Genomic DNA, 16,867 nt, shown 5'->3' on the forward strand with positions numbered 1-16,867 from the left:
TCCCCAAATAAAGTAATTCTGATAAATATAGATGGTATATTTACAAATGCATACCAGAATATTTAAATAAGTAATACTTGAATTAATTTCAGGTTAAAACCTTTCTTTTAAGCCTTCCTTATTTTTTCTTTTCCCAGAAATCATCGGTATTTTAACGTCTTACTGCACAGCTGCATTCCTCATGTTTAATTTATATTGAAGTTCTTTTGTGACAAGACCAACTTCTTTTTAAAATGAAATCAGTTCATTCTCAGAAAAAACATTGGTGACCCAAATATCACACACACTCTCAAATTATGTATAATCCGTCCCTGGCCCCTGGGCCCAACACACACATACATCCCTGCAACTGCACCCCCACCCCTTTTTGAAGGACTGAATAAGGATACCACACTGCTGAATATTTAACCAAATACTTTAAAAAAAAAAAAACAAATACTTTAATCATTGGTTATCTGATGGAAACATCCAGCCTACACTGACAGACACACAATTAAGTGGCGGAACTGAGGTAATTATCTATATAAATTCAGGTTAGAAATTAAATAACCAAGTTATGTCTGAAATACCTCAATCATGGGGAAAAAAAATAAAAGTGTCACTTTGGTTAGTGTTATTCCTATAATTGCCTTAATTCCCACTTGACTCTATAAGTAGAATCACAGACACAGAAATTAAGTCTCTTAGAGATTATCTAATCCACCCTCCTTATTTTTCAGATGAGAAGGCTGAGACCCCACAGAGGTTAAGCACCCTGGCCAGGTCATTAATGGTGGTGGCAGAGTCCAGTTCCGGGATCGAATCTCCCAGCTCAGCACACATCCAACTGATGCCATCTTGTCCTGGCTCCACTGGCCCTAGAAACCCTAAGTATGGCACCAGCCTGTAGCCAGCATCATAAACTAAACCAAGACAGAAAAATGCCACCCAAACCCAAAGCAGCAATTTGCGTTGGCTGAATTATCAAATAATCCTTTCTGTACCTATTCTACCAACACTATAGTACCAAGAAAATAGACATCTTTTAAAAATATTTAGGAGTGGGGCCAGGTGGGGTGGCACACACCTGTTATCCCAGCAACCGAGAAGGTTAAGGCAAGAGGATTGCAAGTTCCAGACCAACCTTAGCAACTTAGTGAGGTCCTAAGCAACTTAGCAAGACCCTTTCTTAAATAAAAAAATTTAAAAGGCTAGGGAGGGGCTGGGGCTGTAGCTATAGCTCAGTTGGTAGAGTGCTTCCCTAGCACGCACGTGTGAGGCACTGAGTTCGAACCTCAGCACCACATAAAAATAAAATAAAGGTATTGTGTCCATCTACAACTATAAATCATCATTATTATTATTTTAAATGAAGAAGGCTGGAGGGCTGGGGTTGTGGCTCAGTGGTAGAGCACTTGTCTAGCACCAGTGAGGCACTGGGTTCGTTGCCCAGCACCACAGTAAATAAATCAACAAATAAACAAGAATCTTCACAAGACAAACACAAACATTTCCACCATCCCTAACAGATGCCCCATAATAGATAAACCTAAAAACAAAATCAACAAGAACAAAAACTTTTAAGAGCTATAGAAAAACTTAGGTTCAAGACCTTGCATGAGCTTATATCTGGCTGGAAGTCAAAACACATGGAGGTAGATTCTGTTTAAGGATCTGCATGTAAAACAGACATTGCGTTTGGAAGGAGTCCACACTTGGGTTCCAAGAGATCCCAACTTGTTTCATGGGGTTTTCCAACTCCCAGGGCATTGACTTTGACAAGCGCATATCCTTTGTTTTGGAAACAAGCAAGTTTTTTGTACTTCTGCCAAGAGTGCTTTCTGTTGGAAAGACAGCCCGGGACACCAGCTGTGTGGTTCACCTGCCTTCTCTACCTTGACGGTCAGTCAGCACACGATGTTTTTGTTTGTTTTTAGCATTTCTCTGTAAGGATTCCTCCCATTTTCAGAGCCTTGGAGCTTACCGGGAGGGTGGGTGGTTAGTGCAAACTACCCTGGGGGAGATTGCTTGAGGTCTTGCATTTTAGTGGCTAGGACAGAGGACCCAGACTGAGGTCAAAATTATTATGTGGAGATTAAACCGTAGAATTTAATTATGTGTTCTGTTGCTCCTGGTACATTTATTAATTTAGCAGTACAAACTGACTGGAGCTAAACAAGCAGGACTGATTAATTTGCAAAGACATCTAGGTAACAGATGTGATCAAAGTGGAGACCTGATCCTGTTAGATTGAAATGTGTTGTTTTGTGCTGCATGAAAGACATGGAGCAGCATGGTTTATCTTTATCAATGCTCTCCTCTGAAGGAGGGGAACAGGCTTGCAGATACTAATCAGGGCTGAGGCCCTGCCACTCAATAATTACCCACTGTCTCATCATAATCCCGGAACTAAGCCCCTGCCCAATCCATCTGGGACCCTTTTCCATCTATTGCACAGCTCAAGAATATGTGTGTAAGCTATTACCTCTGGTTGTGCTATCTGTCCCCTGAGTATAGAATCATGGCAGTGACCAATTAGGTTGCTGTGTTCTCTTTCCCCGCTGGCTTCCGAAGCATCCTGTACTTCTCAGCACTGGTAATGAAGCACAGATGCATCGGGGTGCAGAAAGCCACTCACCTATAAAAGCTGTCTCGCCACAGTCGCTGATAAGCATCATGTGATTCTTAGTATTGTGGGGGGTTTTGAAAAGAGGAGGTGGTGAGACCATACCTCTGCATCTTCAGTCTTACTCTAAGTCACTCTCAACCTGCTGCTGCCTTCTGCCGGGAACAAATCACACACCGAGGAAAATGTTCCTGACCCTAATCCAGAAACCAAACAGCTGAGGAGTGAAGAGGGGCCGGGGTGGGGATAATTGAATCCTGGATTCCTGAAAGAGGATCCAGTACTGGGCCTCGCTTAAAAACATGGGACTCTGAAGTTCAAGATTCTGTTCAGGTTCTGCTGTTAACCAGCCAGTCACAGCCACTTCGAAATTCCACTTACCCTTGATAGAGCAGTGTCTGACTCATAAAGTTGCTTTCAGAGTTACCTGAGCTACTACATATAGCACTCAACTTTACAGATTGATAGAACCTCTATCAAAGGTGGTTAGTCTTATTGCTTTCTGAATTCTTGTCATATTTGGAGCCAACATCCCCCCACCAATCTAGTTCTCATTTATTTTATTTTGGGGGGATACTGGGAATTGAACCCAGGGGTGTTTAATCACTGAGCCACATCCCCAGCCCTTTTTAAAAAATATATTTTATTTAGAGACAGGGTCTTGCTGAGTTGCCTCACTAAGTTGCTGAGGCTGGCCTTGAACTCCTTGCCTCAGATTCCTGAGCTGCTGGGATTACAGGTGTGCACCACCATGCCCAGCGCCAAATCTCAAACTGCAAGCCATCCATTAATTATTTGGGGTGTGTGCTTTTATCTTCCAAATTAAAGTATACATTCCTGAAGGGTAAAATCCACGTCTTAAAAAAAAAATGTGTATATCTCACTGGTGACAGTTAATGCATACTAATTCTTATACATAAGAACGCCTCAAAAAATCTTCAGAGATAGATAATGTTGAGGTAGAGAGGGACAAGCAGTCTGTTATAATTTTCTTTTTTTTTAATAAAGAGAGAGAGAATTTTTTAATATTTATTTTTTTAGTTTTCAGTGGACACAACATCTTTATTTTATTTTATGTGGTGCTGAGGATCGAACCCATTGCCCTGCGCATGCCAGGTGAGCACGCTACCGCTTGAGCCACATCCCCAGTCCATAATTTTCAAATAAGGAAACGGAGACAGTGATGTCCATTGGGTCACCTAGCAGAGCTGCTGTTATCAGTGGTAGAAATTCACTGTTATCGGAGGTAGAATTTCAACTCATTGCTGGTGAAAGAATCCGCAGAGCCACCTTCGAGCAGCACCCACTCCATCTTAAGCCTTAGGGGCTGTTTTCAGTGGACACTGGGTTGAGGCACAGACCCAACTCCTCATTTGCCAAGACCCTGTTTCAGATCTATGCTGATACTGACAGGATTTTAATTAGTTAAATCTACAACTTGGCTCTTCTTGTTCTTCCCTGGCAGAGTGGGAAATACATGAAAATATGAATGTTTCACATTTACACTTCCAAAACACTCCTTCCCTGATGAACCACCTTTTGGAATTTATACCGGCAGCTCTGACAGCTGTTTTCTATTTATTTCCATGATTGGACCATTTCAATTTGGGGCTTTTATTCATTATATTAGCAAATATTTGTGAAAGGATCAGGCATGGGATGAGGTATGTTTGTCAGGATTGTAATTAAGGTGCTATGTGTACCAGGGTTAGTCAGGGATGGGCTAGATCCTCAACCTACACAAGCTGTGTTACTTTAAAAGACGTACAGACCTCTCTGGGCCACATCTGGCCCACAGGTATGTCGTGTATGTGTTGTTTTGTTCACACTGATCCAAAAGGTAGATAAGAAAGAATTTGGATAAAAATTTAAAGAATCTAATACATTAGCTTTTGGTAAATTCCTTGCCTACAGCATATCCTAAAATCCATTTATTTTTTAGACTGATCTTTTTGTTTGTTTGTTTCCACTAGGTTTTTTTTTTTTAATTGTTTCTTGTTCAAAACATTACATAGTTCTTGATATATCATATTTCACACTTTGATTCAAGTTATGAACTCCCATTTTTACCCCATATAGTAGAGGATAGGAAAGGCAGCAGAATACAACAGACACTAGTATGGCAATATGTAAATCAATGGAAGTGTAACTGACGTGATTCTGCAATCTAGACTGATCTTTTTGAAGTGTAATTTTAAGAGGTTATAATTTTAAGAAATTACAATTTTAAGAAATTATATCATTTAATAAATTATATCATTTAAGAAATTCTAATTTAATGCAATTTCTCAAAAGAAAAGTTTTTATTTATTCATGTGGTAGGCCTGGATCTGGTGAAAAGAATATATTGAAATTCCTTCTTTCTCTTTCAGAGCTTTCTCAAATAGAGAGCTCTCTGGACCTCTCAGCACCCTTTGCCATTTTCATATTTTTTATGTCTTTCTTTTTTCTCCTTTTTAGTATTGAGGAATGAAACCAGGCTATTGCATATAACAGGTAAGCACTCTACAACCAAGTAACATCCCCAGTCCTTTTTATTTTTTATTTTGAGACAGGGTCATGCTAAGTTGCTGACGCTGTCCTCAAACTTACAATCCTCCTGCCTTAGCCTCCCATATTGCTGGGTTTACAGGCATTGGCCACCATGCCTGACTTTGTATTTAATTTTAAAGTCAGTGTACTGCAAGGAGGCTGGATGCAAGGTACATCCTACACTAAACTGCACTGTTATTTAAGATGTAATACAGTAGCATAACATTTTTAAAGTCTGGGTTTCTAAGGTGTTAATTATTTCTAATGCATCCAATATTTGAGCCTTTACCAGCCATGGGTATCCATGAGTACTTTGTAGAAGACAGAATTATGTCCCTGAAGCTACGTGACTATACAACTGGCCCCAAACTTGCCCACTGAGGAAGATGAGCCTCTGAAGTATGACCCTCAGATCTCATTCCCTTCTGAGCATCCCCATGTCTCCCAGCACCACCTGTGAACATTCAAGTTCTTGCACAATGAGGATGCAGAGCATATTCAAACATGCAATATAGACTCATTTATAATTCAACTCCCTTGTTCCATTTAATACCTTACATCTAGGAATCTGTGCACACTCCTTAGTTCAGACACCTCTCTGGCTCACAACCAGGATGTGTTGAGGATGTGTCCTTCCTGGGGTGGGTCAACAGAGGCCGAAAGCCCTCTAACTGATGAATTCAGAATGGCTGATTAATAGCCAGGCCCGCTCCATAGAGACCACCAGGTGCCTCTTCTCCATCCTCCTCCTTCTCACCCACTGTGTGGCTAGTGAGGCCCCGACTGCTCTTTATGTCAAACACACTGTTGCTTTCTGCAGTATGATCTTCCCAAGGTCTTTCTCCTCCTAGACCTCTGACTATATGTGTTCCTTAATCCTCCATCTGTTTCTTTCTAAATTTAAACCGTCCACTGCTGATTTATTCTTGTGTCCTTAATATTGTCCATATCTAGAACTTGGGAGTCTCCTTCTGTAATCCTGACCACCTCCTGGCTCTGATTCTGGATTACCAGCAATTTCCAGATGTCTGAGTCTGGAAAAAAGCTTCATCTCCTTGTGTTCATCATGTCCCCAAATGAGTCCACTAATGACCCCCGAGTCCCCTCCCAGGAAACAACAGCATTTGCTTCCAGCAGTGGAGCCACACAATTTGACACTTGCCTTTTCTCTAATTGCTTACTTTGTGAGTCTGTTTTGCCTCCTGACTAGATGGCAGTATCTTTGAGGGAGGAGGCTTCGTGGAGTGGGAGGCCCCTGGAGAGCAACTAATAGGTGCCAAATGCAAAAAGGTTGAAGTCACCAGTTGAGAAAATCCGCACAAAATACACTGGAGCTTTTGGCCTGTATAAAATCAGCATGCTGTTTTCTCCTGGGAGAGGTTCACAGCATATAATTTTTAGTTCCTATTCTCCCCAATGCTCAAGTTACTCCAGGAAGCAATTTGGGGTGAGAGAAAGGCACGGGCCCCCGCTGAATTTATGGAAACAAAAATGTTCTAAAATATCTTCTGTAAGAAAACTTAATTCTACCTTGATGGAATATTCTGGCGATCTAGGAAACTTCTCGCCATCTACATGCAACGTATAAATCCCTTGCTGAGGGAATACAGCATGGGATAGTGGACAGACACGGGTTCAAACCCAACCTGAGCTGCTTACTCCCTGTGTGTTCTTGAGAAACCCATGTAACCTCTCTGAGCTTCAATTTCCTCACTATAAAAATGTAAATAAGAACATTTCAGGTGGACCCAGTGGCACACGCCCATAATCCCTGTGACTCAGGAGGCTGCAGGAGGATTGCTAGTAAGAGATCAGCCTCAGAAACTTAGCAAGATCCTGTCTCAAAACAAAATAAAATAAAAAGAACTAGGGATGTGGCTCAGTGGTTAAGTACCCCTGGGTTCAATCCCTAGTACCAAAAGACTATTTCATAGGATTTATATAAGGATCATCACTAATAATAATGTGGTGAGGTACTAATAGAGTGCATGGTGCAGATGGGTTCTTAGTGAACAGTGATTTCTAGTTAAGAGGAGGAGGAAGCCTTTGGGGACAATGTCCAAGACAAACTGACACTGAGAGGTCCACATATCTGTATGGCATACTGTGCGCCTGTTCAGGTCACCATGGCTGGAAACCTGAGGGTCATCACCACAGACAGTGGCCTGTATGTCCGAGTTAGCGCTGCCTTCTGTCCTGGCCAGTCAGACACTCTTCCACACAGTGCTCCCACTTCAAAAGAGCTACAGAGTTTCTGAGTTTCCATTAAAAGTGAAAACCATGATTCTCAGCTGTGAGGTTTTTTTGTTCTTGTTGTTTTGTTTTTGCTTTTGTGTTTCATTGTGAAGTTTTTCTTCTCTGGGCAGAAACATCCACTGAAAGAGGACGTCTTTAGAAGGGCTGAGTGTGCTTGGAGATAGGAGGTCTCTGGAGTGATTGTCTCAGAGTCAGATTTTTATAATGTCTGTGGTGCTTTTGGTCAGCTCAAGAATTCCTAAAAATTCTTTTAATTCACTTTAATTAAGAAAGATTAAACTCTGGAGCTGGGGGTATAGCTCCAAAGGAGAATGTTTGCCTTGTCCCTGGGTTTGATCCCCAGCACCACAAAAAAAGAAAGAAAAATAAACTCCAAATGACAAAAAGTTTTTATGTTTCTACAAACCTCTGTAATCATTGGCTCCCCAGCAGCAGATTGGCATATGAGTAAACAAGGGCCAGGCACAGTGGCACATGCCTATAATCACAGCGGCTTGGAAGGCTGAGGCAGGAGGATCACAAGTCTGAGGCTAGCCTCAACAACTTAGCAAGACCCTGTCTAAAAATTTAAAAAGGAAAGGACCGAGAATGTAGTTTGATGATAGAGCAACCATGGGTTCAATCCCCAGTACCACACACAAAAAAGAGTAAGCAAGGGTGGAATATGAAATCATAATCTAATCAGCAAGTTTCTAGTCTTGTTTTATTCTTTCTCCCAGTTGATAGGCAAACTCAGTACTGTGAATGCTCCAGAGTAGATCACTGGACCCCACAGAAACACTCTCCGGAGTTAATGAAACAACTAGGGGTGCCCTTGACCTGATGCAGATGGGCCCCCTCAGACTCACAGTGCATATTATACAGTCTGGTTATAAAAAAACAAACTTGGGATTCCACCAGAGCTCTTGGATGTGCTGGCTTGTTCACTACCCTTATATTGTCCTATCCATTCATCTATTATATTTACCTTTAAGAAGTCATCTGGCTAGGTGCGATGGCACAATTCTGTATTCTCAGCAACTCAGGAGGCTGAGGCAGGAGGATCTCAAGTTCAATGCTAGTGACTTAACAAGACCCTGACTCAAGATTAAAACATAAAAAGGGTTGGGGGTATAGCTCAGTGGTAAAGCACCCCTGGTTAAATCCCCAGTACAAAGAAAACAAAAGTGACCTGTTTGTATCCAGACTTCTCTCTCTTAGTAACAAAAGAGCAAGGGCCAGCCATTGCCATCCAGTTCTTGGACGGTTGCCACCCTAATATGTAGCTATTGTCATCTTTCACCCATTTATCCATCCATTCATCTAGCGAGCTCTCTGTTAACTGGGCCAATCTCTCCATACTAGGGAAAACCCAGTCCTGAAGCAGAGAGAAGTCTCCCCCGGGCCACACCACTCTGAAAAAAATCAATGTCATCAAATTGCCTGGCTAAATGTTTTTTAGGAAGAGATTCCAAAGTTTACCTTAATGCCACACAGGGTCACAGGCTTCAGTCTAATATAAGTTGAAGTCATATCCTCTGATCTTTAGGGGTAAAATATCCCTTAACAGACCATGAAGTGACTCTTGAAGGACAGATGAGAGGTGTTTGATGTAATCATTGAGCCTTGTGGTTGAGGGATATTCTAAAATGGTTTATGATGATTTTGTCAGCCCACTTGAGTTAATGTTGAATTTTCTGTTTTCCTGGAACTGCCAATTTGCCATCTGTTGTATTTGAATAATATACAAAATGCCCAGTCTGATTTGTAAGCCCTTCACTACCCTAATCAATGTACAGTAGACATTGCACACCTTGGTCTAGAGACGGAGATGCCCAGGGTTTGGGCTGGTCATTCATTATCTTCATCTCTTTCCCCACCTGGCGATTCTCTTCCTGGTTTCAGATTATGTTCTTCAACTTTGATGAAGGAATATGCTTATTTGTGGCCAGCCTGGTGCCCAGTCTGGATTATTGGTTAAACTTTCAGGTCCAATGCTTTAAATTCATATCTGAGAAGCTCTGTGGGTAGGGCCCACCACAGATATCTGAAGTCCAGGTTTTGGGGTGGGGTATAGCCTCATTTTAATTGCTGCCAAAATATCATCAAACCCCAAGAACCTATGTAGGAAGGGAAGTCACCTAGATAGTGGGACAAGCAGGAGGGAAAATGGTCCTCATCTTCAATGTTCCCAATATTTTTATTTTTGTGTGTGTGTGTGTGTGATTCCTGATATTCCTTTTGCACTGGATCATGCCTTTTTTTCCCTCCAACTACCAGGGAATGAGCCCAGGAGTGCTCTACCACTGAGCTATATCCCCATCTCTCTTTATCTTTTATTTTGAGACAGGATCTCATTGAGTTGCTAAGACTGGTCTTGAACTTGCAAATCTCCTGCCTCAGCCTCCTGGGTCACTGGATCATGTCTTATATTCTCCAGTAGAGAGCCAACTTTTATTAGTTAGGACAACACTGGCTTCTAAACAAAGAAGGACCACATTTCCTTCTTTCTTCTACAAGACTCCAGGTGTTAGGTGAGAGGTAGCCCTGTTCTACATGGCCATTTAGGACCCGAGGCTGACAATACATTACTTCCAAAGCATTCTCTCCAAGCCAGTCATCCAGAATGGGGGGAAACCATGGAGAAGCATGACTGTTACCCTGAGCACTCCCATGGTGCAGCTCATTTATGAGCCAAGTCATTTACTTTATCTATAACTCAGATCTTGGTCACACATGAATGCAAGAGGAGCTGGGGAAATTAGACCAGCTGGTTATCCAGGAAGAAGAGAAAACAGATCCTTGGTGAAGAGTTGGCAGGATCTGCCTCACAGTTTATGAGACAGATTTTACTGGCACAAGTAAAACATTAGTTATTAAGGCTAGTGCCTGGTATCAGATTTCATTAGAAAGGGGCAAGGTTACTAGAAGCATGAGTCAGGAGGTGAAATAGCAACAGCATTCCAGATAATTGAGGTGGTGAGATGACAGTGCTATAGTTGATGGTCCAGCGTGTCCTTTAAGATGACCTCCCAGCAGGATGATGTCACCTGAGCCATTCACATGATCTGAAATGATCCTACTTGTGGCCAATGATATGATGGATGGAAGGGGTAGGATCAGAGAATAGATCTAAGTAGCCCACACAGAGGGATGGAAACTGAGCTTCGGCAACAGACTTGGTAAAGATCACAAAGTTATCTTCCTTGCAGAGTTAGTTTTGAAAGGAAGAATGAATGTGGCCAATTTCAGTTTATGGAGCTATGCAAATCCAGAATAGGTCACGACATATAGAAAAACCCAAGTTTATTCACTTCTGAACATTCATGCCACATGCTTAAAGAGGCACGGTCACTGCAATCAAAGATGGCACCAGCAACTTGGAATAGAACCACCATTTGACCCAGTTATCCTACTTCTTGGCATATACCCAAAGGACTTGAAATCAGTGTACTATAGTGACTCGGCCACAGCAATGTTTATAGCAGCTCAATTTACAATAGCCAAGCTATGGAACCAACCTAGATGCCCTTCAACAGATGAATAGATAAAGAAAATGTGGGGACTGGGTATGTGGCTCAAGCGGTAGCACGCTCTCCTGGCATGCGTGCGGCCCGGGTTCGATCCTCAGCACCACATACCAACAAAGATGTTGTGTTCGCCGAGAACTAAAAAATAAATATTAAAAACTCTCTCTCTCTCTCTCTCTCTCTCTCTCTCTCTCTCACTCTCTCTTAAAAAAAAAAAAAAGATAATGCTGACCTCACAAAGTGAAGTGGGAAGTGTTCTTTAAAAAAAAAAAAAGAAGGAAAATGTGGCACATATACACAATGAATATTACTCAGCTATAAAGAATAATGAAATTATGGCATTTGCTGGTAAACGAATGGAACTGGAAACTATCATGCTAAGTGAAATAAGCCAATCCCCCAAAAGCAAAGGCCCAATATTCTTTCTGACATGCGGATGCTAACACACAATAAGTGGTGGGGAGAGGGACTAGAAGTTCACTGGATTAGATAAAGGGGAATGAAGGGAGGGGAGTGGAGATGGGATAGGAAAGACAGTCGATATTCATAGATGAATACACGAGCAGTGTTAACTCTACATCATGTACAACCACAAAAATGGGTATGTTATATCAAAATACATTCTACTATCATGTTTAACTAAAAAGAACGAATAAAACATTTTTTTAAAAAGTTGGCATCAGGGGCTGGGGATGTGGCTCAAGCAGTAGCGCGCTCGCCTGGCATGCGTGCGGCCCGGGTTCGATCCTCAGCACCACATACCAACAAAGATGTTGTGTCCACCGAGAAATGGAAAATAAATTTAAAAAAAAATAAAAATAAATAAAAAGTTGGCATCAGAAGATTCTGGGTATGGCCAACCACTTGTTTACTTTATGCAACAAACACAGACTGACCTGAAGTTGGGCCCCAAATACCACGTAACTTTTGACACAAAAATTCACCCTGTAGACGAATGAGAAATTGATCCCTTAACAGGTGCATTCTTGCTCATCCAATAGAAGGCAGGGAGGTTCAATCTGTCCTTCAGGGTGCCCTTAAATTTTTCTCTTGTTGAGACTGTTGTTGGCTACTTGACTTGAGTTTCTGTGTAGCACTTTCCTGATGGCTTTGTAACTATGCTCTCCACATGTCGGCCCCAAGATCAGAGTGAGACAGCAAGCAACATTTCATTGCTGGCAAACCATAAACCATGACGTGTCTAGTGATTCATTATTGCCATGCTATGTCCTGGCCCTAAAACTTAGTGTAGCTTCCAGACTACCCAGCTTATTTTTAGGGGTTGTTTTGCACTATTGCAGAATCAGTGTCATCAAGCCAAGACTATTCAGATGATATATCCTTTGAGTAGTCTGACATCATGGAAAAAGCTTGGGATTTGGAGTCAGGCTGTTTTGTTTGCCACTCACCAGCCTTGTGAACTTTTATTTAACCCTCTGAATCTTAAATCTCCATTCTGTAAAGTGGCAAACAATGATTTAGTTTTGCAATATTAGAGATATAGTCCAGGGCCTTATACTTGCTAGGGAAGTATTCTACCTCAGATCCTATGTATTCCGCCTCTCATCCCTATGTTTTCTCTAATGTTACTTTATATGCCATTATAAAATAAAAAGTAATAACTGATTTATTGATGATCTACCATCTCCTAGACATTTTACAAATCTTATTTTTTTTAAAAAAATTTTATTCTAATTATATATGACAGTAGAATGAATTTTGACATATAATACATAAATGGAGTATAACATCTCATTCTTCTGATTGTACATATCTTATATCTTATTTAACTTCTCCCCCCACTCCTTTTTGTGGTGCTACAGATTGAACCCAGAGCCTCACACATGCTAGCAAATACTCTACCACTAAGGTTTATCCCCAGCCATTTATTAAACTACTGTTCTTTGAGCTAAGCATTATTTTCTCAGGTTCCATTTTATAGGTGAGAAAACTGAGGCTTATAGGAGCTGGATGACTTGCTCAAGAATATAGAGCTAATGAAAAGTAGAACTGTGATTTGAACTCAGAGCTTTCTCATGCAAAGTCCATGATCTCAATTACTACCTTGCCCTTTTAAAAATCCATGATAAGATAATTTAGGTGAATTTATGGTACTTGATCCTCAGAAGGTGCTCAGGAAATGTTAGTTTTCTTCCCTTTTTCCACCACTGTTTTCACCACCCTAAGTTATAACTTTCCTTTCTGTGCTAAGTCATACTGTACTTGCATTTGGCTTATTTTCATTCACATTCACTTAGTAAATATTTACTGAGTGTCCACTATATGTCCTGCCCTATGCCAGGCACTAGGTATTCGGTCATGAATACCAAAGACATAGTTCCCCATCCAGGATGACTTTGTCGTGATGCCAGCAGGGTCCTCCAGGAGTCTCTGAATATGGAGGCTGAGCCATGCTGCACTTCTTTAAGATGGATTAATACCATAGAATTTGCAACTATAATATTATGTTACCTTGGACACCAGGCAATTAGCAAGTAATTAAATCTCCCCTGGTCTGAATACACCTGCAACCAAACTGTCTGCTAAAGTTCTGTTACACTTGCTAATTAGCATGAGTTGAATGACAGGATAATCAGAAAGAAAATACCTCCTCTTGGAGACAAGAGTAAATGATGAAAAAAGTGGAATGTGCTTTTAACAGTTTTTGCTTGGGTTTATATCAATGTAAAGTAGATAGACCCATTGTTTATCAATACAAATGTCTTCAGCAATAAATGTGCCTGGGGAAAATTGACATCTACTGATATTTCTATCCATCTTTTCAACATCACAGAAATTTAAAAAATACTGCTACTTTAGTCACACTTGAATACTCCCAAGTAACAAGAACCCATCTCTCAGAGCTGACAGTGGAGGCACTAACACTTGAGTCAGTACAGAGTTACTCCTTTTTACTCAGGAAAACATAATCTTATTTTTATGACCATCCACTAAAAGATACTATAAAAAAGAGAAGACGGTCATCCAATTTCTCTCCAACCCATTTTAGCACCTCTTTAGAGTCTGATGTCAGCCTAGATTCTCCAAGTCAGGATAATTAGCTTTTTTTACTCTAGAGTACTTTTTGAATAAATGAAGAAAAAATTGTCAAGAAATCTTCAGAATTTATGTCTCTCCCTTAGAAAATTTCTTAGCTTTTTGATTATTAAATGGCTTTTAAAACTTCAATGGGAAGCATCCGATGATCCTTGTGTTATTCTCTACAGAGGAGCCCACAGACATTTTCCACGGGGGACAAAGACGTCACCTCCTGGCTGGGCAGGGTGGCTGACTCTGTGCATGCTCCGCTGGACCCACCTGCCACTGTGGAGTAAGTGGTCTCATCCCTCCACCCAGGAAGGCTGCAGCCTTCCAGCCAATACACAGTCAGAGCCACTGCAGTCACATCAAGTTCGAACAGACCCAGGACAAAGCGAGAAGTCCCGAAGTCCCGGGAGCCCACTCCCAGTTTGCAAATGTCTTTTATGCAAGACATTTGCCAGCCCTTCAATAAAAGCTCACTGGACAAACTTCAGTGTTCCAAGCTCTAAAGGAATTTAGCTTAATGCTAGTGCAGAAAAAATTCCCCAGACACTTGTAACTTTATTAGACAAAGTGGAGCATGCCTGCTCTTAAGAAGGAAGAAAAAACACATTATTTTCTTTTTCAGAGATTGTGCGACTCTAGAAAGGGAATGCATTTGAAGTAGCAAATGTAGACATTTCAGGCAAATGTGTACTTTGTCTTCAAATGAACAGCTTTCAAAATGATCTTGGTTAAGCTGCCTTTTATTTTTATCTTTTATTCCCCTACAATGCCAGCTGAGGTTACCCATCTCCCAACAGCTACCAAATGGACTAGTAATTGTAAGGCTCGGTGATTTAATTAGACTCATTCTAAACACGCACATTTTTATCAATTAGTTAATGGGCTAAAGAGAGTCTCTTTGTTGGAGCCAGGTCATTTGGAAGCTAGAGGCTTCTTGAGGGCAAGAAGCTGAAGAACAGCAGTGTTAATATCTGTAATTAACCTCACGAGTCCTAGGTTGTTCAATTAGGAATGACCTCCCTTCCATATGCCTTTCGTCAGATGGGGTTTTAATGTGAAATAATCACCGAAGAAAAATGAACCAAAAACAATGCTTCCCCAAAAAATCAGACCTGGATGAAAATAAAACAAAAAGAAAAAGTTCCCTGACTTAAGTGCTTCTCTGTTATTTATGCAGGTAGCGTTGTTAATTGGTGCAGCCCTAAAAGCAATATTTTGGGGGTTTTCACATCAGAAATAGACAGTAATGGATATCAGGAACTCTTTTAAAATAAGGTTTCATCTTGAGGCTGGAGTTATGGCTCAGTGGTAGAGCGCTCGCCTAGCACGTGCAAGGCTCTGGGTTTGATCCTCAGCACCACTTAAAAATAAATAAATAAAATAAAGGTAAGGTGTCCAACTACAACTAAAAAAGAAATATTAAAAAAAAAAAAAGGTGTCATCTTATCCACAGGCCAATTCTAAAACATAAATGATAGGTTGTGCTTCTAAAAATTTTAACCTTTGGTGACTTTTGGTAAATGATTGCCATCAACTTTTTTTGGCTGGGAGAATTCCATTTATTATTTCCCTGTGAAAGAGGGCTTCCATCTTGTGCCTATAGTTATAATAAATACATACCAGATGCACTAGATCAAAGATTGTTTTTCTTCCTAAAAAGCTAGCCAACTTCTAGTCTTGTAAGAAATCCATGGGCAATACACAAATAGTGCATACTTATTCCCACTTGCTGATTACTGATAAAACAGCCTTGCACGTAAAGACTAGAACTGACACACACAAAAATTAATCTGTAAGGGAGGGATAAAACAATTCACAAATTAAAATATACAAAAGACCACAATGAATGATCTCTCAAAGACATCCACACTTTCTGAGAATATACGCTACTATTTCTCATTCCTAACTAAATCTGCATCTCTATTGTTCAGCATCTTCGGTATCTTGAATGCAAAGGGAAAAGATGTATTCACTTTGAAGCCAAACACATCAAAATAGTAGCAGTTACAAAGATCATTTCTTTGTTTTCTGCCTGGTTACAAACTATTCACAGATGAGAAAATAAAGGACTGAATTTTCAAGAAATGTGCAAAACAGAGAAGAAATGGCAGTTGTCTTAAGGAGGTTAAACAAGGAAGGGACGTGGGCTATCATTTGAGAAAATCGAATTCTTTCAGGCACTCGTCACAAACCGAGTCCTATCTATTGCCCTTTCACCCAAATTAAAGACCAGAGCAGCTGGCAAAAGTAACAATTCCTTGCTCGTACTGTAATTGTGCGCATGTATCAGCCGTTCTGACCAGTAGCAGTTTACATTTATTGTATGGTCAACAATTATATTGTGTATGCTCAGTAAATAGGCTGCTCTGCTGTGCTTCATAAATGTGCCCTTTGTTTCCTTCATCATTAGACAGACATTCGTTCTGTACAATGTCCAACTTCCAGACAGGTGGAATAAGGAGGTGGCATCTGTCTAAATATTGAATGCCACGCTTCCCCCATCTGCTGTAATAACAGTGCTGGGTCTGCTTGGCTTCAGTTATCCTCTTCTGCATACAACCAGTCAGCCATATGCCCTATATACTGCACGTGCCACCAGAGCGACAGGGCCTGTTTTGCAGCCTCTGAGCTAGTAGCCAAACAAGTGGGAGAGAGAGGAGAGGTGGAGGTTGAGGTCAGGCGAGTGCAGGAATCAGCAGGTGATGGCCGGTACAGACACTGAGAGAGCCGCTCAAAGAGCCAATGGAAAAGGCCTTCAAAAGTCAATGGCCAGTGTAGAGCACCCTGCCAATCAAATTTTACAGGGCATACCTTCCAAGCTAGGCAAATAAGAAGATTTAGAGCACATGGCAGTTCATCGTTTATAATCCTGTCTTAGCCCAGCATGGCTTAGTGATAGTTCAGTGACAGATGATGA

General features: G+C 41.0%; 1 long non-coding RNA gene across 1 annotated transcript in view; it reads left to right on the top strand.

Moving 5' to 3' along the window:
* The window catches only part of LOC144377791 (uncharacterized), a 48,806-nt gene extending 33,654 nt beyond the window's left edge, over window positions 1-15,152 (top strand). The window contains exon 3 of the long non-coding RNA XR_013438898.1: window positions 14,130-15,152. This is a non-coding gene — a long non-coding RNA (uncharacterized LOC144377791). The remainder of the gene's footprint in view (window positions 1-14,129) is intronic.
* Window positions 15,153-16,867: the final 1,715 nt, after the last annotated feature.

Source organism: Ictidomys tridecemlineatus, chromosome 5 (assembly GCF_052094955.1).
Source record: "Ictidomys tridecemlineatus isolate mIctTri1 chromosome 5, mIctTri1.hap1, whole genome shotgun sequence".
In the NCBI taxonomy this organism is placed as follows: domain Eukaryota; kingdom Metazoa; phylum Chordata; class Mammalia; order Rodentia; family Sciuridae; genus Ictidomys; species Ictidomys tridecemlineatus.